Raw genomic sequence first — 6,013 nt, 5'->3', positions numbered from 1 at the left:
TATAATACACAAGCACATTATAATAGGGTAATTATTATACATGGGGTCACTATAATAGTTTGTCATATATCAATAAACTGTATACACACATATATTCATTCTTTATTAATAATTCACAGTTAGTTAACAACTTATAATACACAAGCACATTATAATAGGGTAATTATTATACATGGGGTCACTATAATAGTTTGTCATATATCAATAAACTGTATACACACATATATTCATAAATACACATTATAGCTTATAGACATCAACATCAAATGTTGGTGCCCACTGTGAGTAGTTATGAACTAGAACAGCTAATATTCTATTACTTGGTTAGCTCCATCTTAAAAGTAATTTATATATTAATTTCATAAAAGTTAATAGTTCACATCACACTTTTAATGCAGCCTTATAGAAATCTAACGGACACTCCATTGGTAGTAAAGTTTAGTTAACGTCATAATATCAGCTCGTGAGCACATTTAATCTATATATATAAGTGTTATTAACATCCATAAAAGTAAAGTTTAGCTAATGTCATAAGATCAGCCCGTGAGCACATTAAATCTATATATACAAGTGTTATTAACATCCATAAAAGATCATTGGTTCATACGGACACACCTCTATATGGGGGGTGAAGAAAAACATTTTTTTAGTTCAGCATCAACATTGAGATTACGGCACAATTGTCCTTTATTCAGTTCATGATTTGCAATCAAAAATTAATTTGACTTAATAGATAAGGGTATTTTTCTATATATAGTAAGGAACTTAAGGATCAAAACTAGTAACAATATAGCCGGATATTCAGTCTGTTCGGTGACAGCTATATAAGCTAAAGGCTATACAGGTAAAGATCAGCACTAATTTCAAACATAGAGAACGACAGACTTACACTGATTGGCCCATTCTAGAAAATCACTGATTGGATGACTGGCACACACCTCTATATTTCATTGGACATTTAGTGCACAACACTGTAATTATACAATAACATTGGTCTAGATCGCAACTGCTCATGACCACTTCCGGCAGAGAGCGCAGCGAATTTTAAGAGTAAACATAAGAAAATCCCGTCAATTGCATAAGACAACACAAGGAAACAAAAGTCGAGCGAAAAACTACATACATCGATTAGCTATATCTCACACATACTGCAACACAAGATGGTTCTAGCACTGCAAACAAAAAACAAGAAGATAAAGCTAAGTACCATATACTTATTTTTATTTGGAAAGTATATAAACTACAAATAAATACAGTCACTCTATATTGTGATAAATATAGGTTTTTGGTTGATAGATTTATCTATACAAATGTAAGTGTTCCTTAGTTTTATAGGATGATCTGTTACATTGCACTAAGAATTTAACCAATGTTGAATAACATACGAAGTTATCTTTATCAGATCTCTGTAGTAAATATATAAAACATGTTGTATATGCCATTTAAGGAATGTTAGGTGGAGTCAGCAGAGTTGCTATGGTAATAGTAGCAAGAGCTAATTAAAAGGGTGTGTAATGGGTGTAACCGACATCCCAATTAGTTCTTTTGGGTTTAAATAGGAGACTTCAGTCATATTTCAGTAGAACTTGCCTGAGGAAACAGAGTGGTGAGCTCTGAGAAACGCGTAGCATGTTTTACTGATTGTTTTTATGTTCATTTATTTATTTTTATAAAACTCATTTTTGATATACTTCTGGAGTCTCCTATCTTTTATTTGCTACATTGATCCACTGCTTGCCAGAGTGTTATGTGCGCTGGGCCACCATAATATACCCAGCTTGCCTCATTAGCACTATAGTGTGCTCCATAATATGTGAGTATCTCTCTAAAGGGATCATTTGGGGCTTACAACTGTATCAACTGATTTGCACTAGGAGTCGCCCTCTGTATATTTTTCCAGTTTTCCAGATCTTTTCCATTCAAGAGGAGCAGCCCTTCTCATGGTGCACAGTCAACTGGGACACTGATAAGTTTCCAGACCATCTACCTAGGCATTATCGTTGCCTTCACTACATGTGAGTACAAAATCTGCTAATATATATTATCTACTTACAAAAATTGGCTACACTAGGAGGCGCCCTTTCTTTTTTTGTTTCAAAGATTGTAACTGCCGCCTTATAATAATCCTGTAGGGTTTTATAAAGTTCTAAGTAGCCATATGTTTAAAAAATATAACTATATAGGTTTTACAGTTTTCCTCAATGTTACTTATAGAATATGGGTTGATGCAGATTAAGATTTGTGCATTTTACTCTGCCTACTGACAGGTAGGTAGTCCTACATTAACCTAAATGACGCATGTTAAGCACTGGAAAGTTCTACCCCTTTTATGTACTATCTTTATTATTGCTCACACAATGACGCAGCATGGACTGCTGATAATTTCCTATACTCTCTCCACAGTGTTCTGTGCTGTTTATCCTTTATCAGTTGCTGACTTTATTATTCCACTTAGTTCTCTATATAACAACTGCCTATAGTGTTTACGCTACTGTTAGATTTGAGACAGTTCCATATTTGATTATCTGTTTTGCTGGGTGACCTGCGGCCGGGGTGCCCTAGTGAAGGCAACTCTCTTATATTGACGTAGTTGTATTTCAGGGCAAACTGTATACATAATTTTACTGAAGTATAACCGTGTGCATGCATGTTACCACATATCATAGTTTTTATAGCATTATTGAACCGATGTTTCTTGCTCAGTGTATATTTGCAAATTTATCTACACATTTATAAATTAAGCTTCCTATGTATATATATATTTTCCCAAGAGTAAAACTGATAGCCCATAATTGTCCATGCCTGGGCTCCCATCAACTTAGTTAATTAGGTTAGATGTTAATATTCTCTCTTTTAGAATGTTTCTATAATACTAGGCTCCGCCCCCCCATTTGGAGCTTATTTATTAAGCTAAGGGACACAGATCCCATCGATGAACCCCTAAAAATTACATAAGAGTACTTCATTATAGTTATGCTTGATAAACTTTTTTTTATCATATATCTATATGTTTATAGCCTGGAGGACCCAAAAAGGGCCCTATATGTTGTAGGTTCCACCGTACCCTTTTATATTTATGTCAATATAGCGGCCATTATTAACCCCTTCCCTATTTTGTCTGCTACTCCCTCTATTATGATACATTTGAGTGGCTAGGCCCATAGTGGTCCATATTCGGCCTAAGGGGATTGGGTAGCAGATAATATAAATAAAAATGAGGTCTCATTTCTATAATTCAATTTACGAGGCAGACTGGTAGTGCAAGTCTTGTTACTGATTTTTTTTTTTTTTTTAAGAATCTCTGCTATGATCGTCCCAATAGCTAGAGATATGATAATTACGAGCACTAACGATATTTGTTTTTGGACTAACTGGTTTCATAGTCTATATGTAGACTACTGTTTTAATATTATTTTGTTTTTGCTCCTTATGGTCCTATATTTTATTGTAACATGTTTCCTGAGAATACTGCAAATTGAATTTTCAATGTATGACTTGTGTTTTGAAAACCTCAATAAAAATTGTTTAAAAAAAAAAAAAAAATTTATGTTCTTAAAATACTTAATTGTTGAAGTATAGTTAAAGACATGTGTGCAGACAAAAACAGTTTTGGATGAATCATTTGTCACAAAAAAAACTTTGGTTTCATCCTATATCAAGCCATAAAGGAGTAGCCAGTTCTTATGCTATAAATCCGTAGCATCAACAGCACACAAAAAAAAAAAATAATAACTCTCCTTTACGTTAGGTTTTCAGTTACTCTAACCTGACAAGCTTAAAATGCTACTGCGCTCTCAGTAATAAAAGCGCAAATGAACGTGCTTGTGATATTCTTATATCGCGTGCTCTAATGTTAGTGCGCCACTTGTAATCTAGTCAATATTTAGCTTATTTCATAAGTGGAGAAATTAATTTTGGCAACATGTTGCGACTATTTTATGAATAACACAGCCCTTTATGAATAAGTAAGTAAATAAATAAGTAAGAAGACTAGAAAATCTATCTAAAATATCTTATAAAGTAATGTGTCCTCATGGTGCTATCCTATGTTTCTTGTACAAGTAGGGTTGCCACCTTCAATACAGAAAAATAAGGGACACCTGCCGCAGTGAGGACCAGCAGCGAGGGCCAGCAGCGAGGGCCAGCATGTTATCTCCATATAACAACAGGGTAGGGTTTTCTGTGTACCCACAAATACGTTCTCTCTGTATAAGCACAGGCCAATGTGCTGCTTGTATAATATACACAAGGCACCTTATATGTAGCCCTTCATGTTTAACACTCACAGCTGCTCGCCTGCTCAGACAAAGTGGACACTGAGGTCTGGCCCATGTTTTCACCTCTAGGCGGGGCCCGTGCCCGGCTCTCAAGCAGCTCTCATACAGCAGTAAAAATCCTTCAGGCTTCATTTCCCGTTTTGAGTTCCCCGGGATCCCCAACCCCGCATTGTGCTCTCAGCCTGCTGCAGCTGAATGCCTTTTGTTCCTGGGGCAGATTAGTGTGGGTCACAGGTCACATCACACCACTCCCTGCCTGCACTTACTAGCAGAGCACATATCTGTATGTATCTCTTCCTCTCGCCCTCTCTTTATTTGCTTTGGGTTTCCCTTCCCCTCTCTATCACTGCTCTCCTCTCCCTAAACATAAAATTGACGTTCTCTCTAACTGCACACACACAAATACACTCTTTTATTCCCCCACTTACTATAAATCTCCCTCAGCTGCTTGCTTCTTTTACTTTGTAGCCTTTATATTCTTAAAGCGCACACACTTGAAAGTAATATTTAGTGCTCACCACCTCCTCCTGCATGATAAGGGGCAGGGAAGTGATCCAGGAAATGGACTCATTGACTTTCAAACATAATAAGCTTGCGGCACACAGTGTGATGTCATCAAACACCCTAACACTTACTCACTTGGGATTAGAGATGGGAAGTTCGATTCCTTTTGATGAATCGGTTCATTTCGGACAGTTCGCTTAACTGAACCGGTTCATGAACCGATTCATCAGTTCACTTTTTGGCACGTGATCCCTAAGGGGCAGAGCTGCAAATTCTTCTATTACAGATACTCTGGGGATCCGATTCGTGACTCGTGAGTCACTGTCCGGCAATACAAACAGCACAGTACATAGAACAGAGTATGCTGCATGTTGTGTGGGTCTCACAACCTTCAGCATACTCTGTTTTATGTAATATGTTGTATTTTGCCTAATATTTGACATAGAGGTTAATTCAGTGACAGTCCCACAGTCAAAGCTCAGCACACAAAGTGCAGCTAACAGGGGGTACAAGTCTCAGCACACAAAGTGCAGCTAACAGGGGGTACAAGTCTCAGCACACAAAGTGCAGCTAACAGGGGGTACAAGTCTCAGCACACAAAGTGCAGCTAACAGGGGGTACAAGTCTCAGCACACAAAGTGCAGCTAACAGGGGGTACAAGTCTCAGCACACAAAGTGCAGCTAACAGGGGGTACAAGTCTCAGCACACAAAGTGCAGCTAACAGGGGGTACAAGTCTCAGCACACAAAGTGCAGCTAACAGGGGGTACAAGTCTCAGCACACAAAGTGCAGCTAACAGGGGGTACAAGTCTCAGAACACAAAGTGCAGCTAACAGGGGGTACAAGTCTCAGCACACAAAGTGCATCTAACAGGGGGTACAAGTTGACATGTGTACTGTCCCTTAGAAATGCAGTACTGGTAATATGATCCTAGAGTGAGGCTGTCTGATTCATTGCAAAGGAGGAGTTAGCAGAAGCAGTACACACTCTAGAATCGTATTACCAGTGCTGTGTGCAGACTCAGGAAGTGAACTGTTTGAAACGAATCAGTTCAGTCTGGTGAACTGATTCACTCAGTTCAGTGAAAAGAACCAGTTCAAATGAACGATTCGTTCATGAACTGCACATCACTACTTGGGATCCCAGAGCTGTTAAAGCAACTCCTCCCGTTCTGGCGGGTCAAATTCACACAAATAGTGTGTCAATTGTTCAAATCCAGTAGCAGCCATTTA

The 6,013-nt window shown here is 37.8% G+C and overlaps 1 protein-coding gene across 1 annotated transcript in view; it reads left to right on the top strand.

Moving 5' to 3' along the window:
- Positions 1–1,729: 1,729 nt before the first annotated feature.
- LOC128645566 (keratin, type I cytoskeletal 42) overlaps positions 1,730–6,013 on the top strand; it is a 113,485-nt gene continuing 109,201 nt past the window's right edge. The window contains exon 1 of the mRNA XM_053698642.1: positions 1,730–2,015. The gene's annotated coding sequence lies outside the window, so the exon portion shown is untranslated. The remainder of the gene's footprint in view (positions 2,016–6,013) is intronic.

Source organism: Bombina bombina, chromosome 1 (assembly GCF_027579735.1).
Source record: "Bombina bombina isolate aBomBom1 chromosome 1, aBomBom1.pri, whole genome shotgun sequence".
Lineage (NCBI taxonomy): Eukaryota > Metazoa > Chordata > Amphibia > Anura > Bombinatoridae > Bombina > Bombina bombina.
The sequence above is the reverse complement of the archived record's forward strand: the minus strand, read 5'-3'. Positions and strand labels throughout refer to the sequence as shown.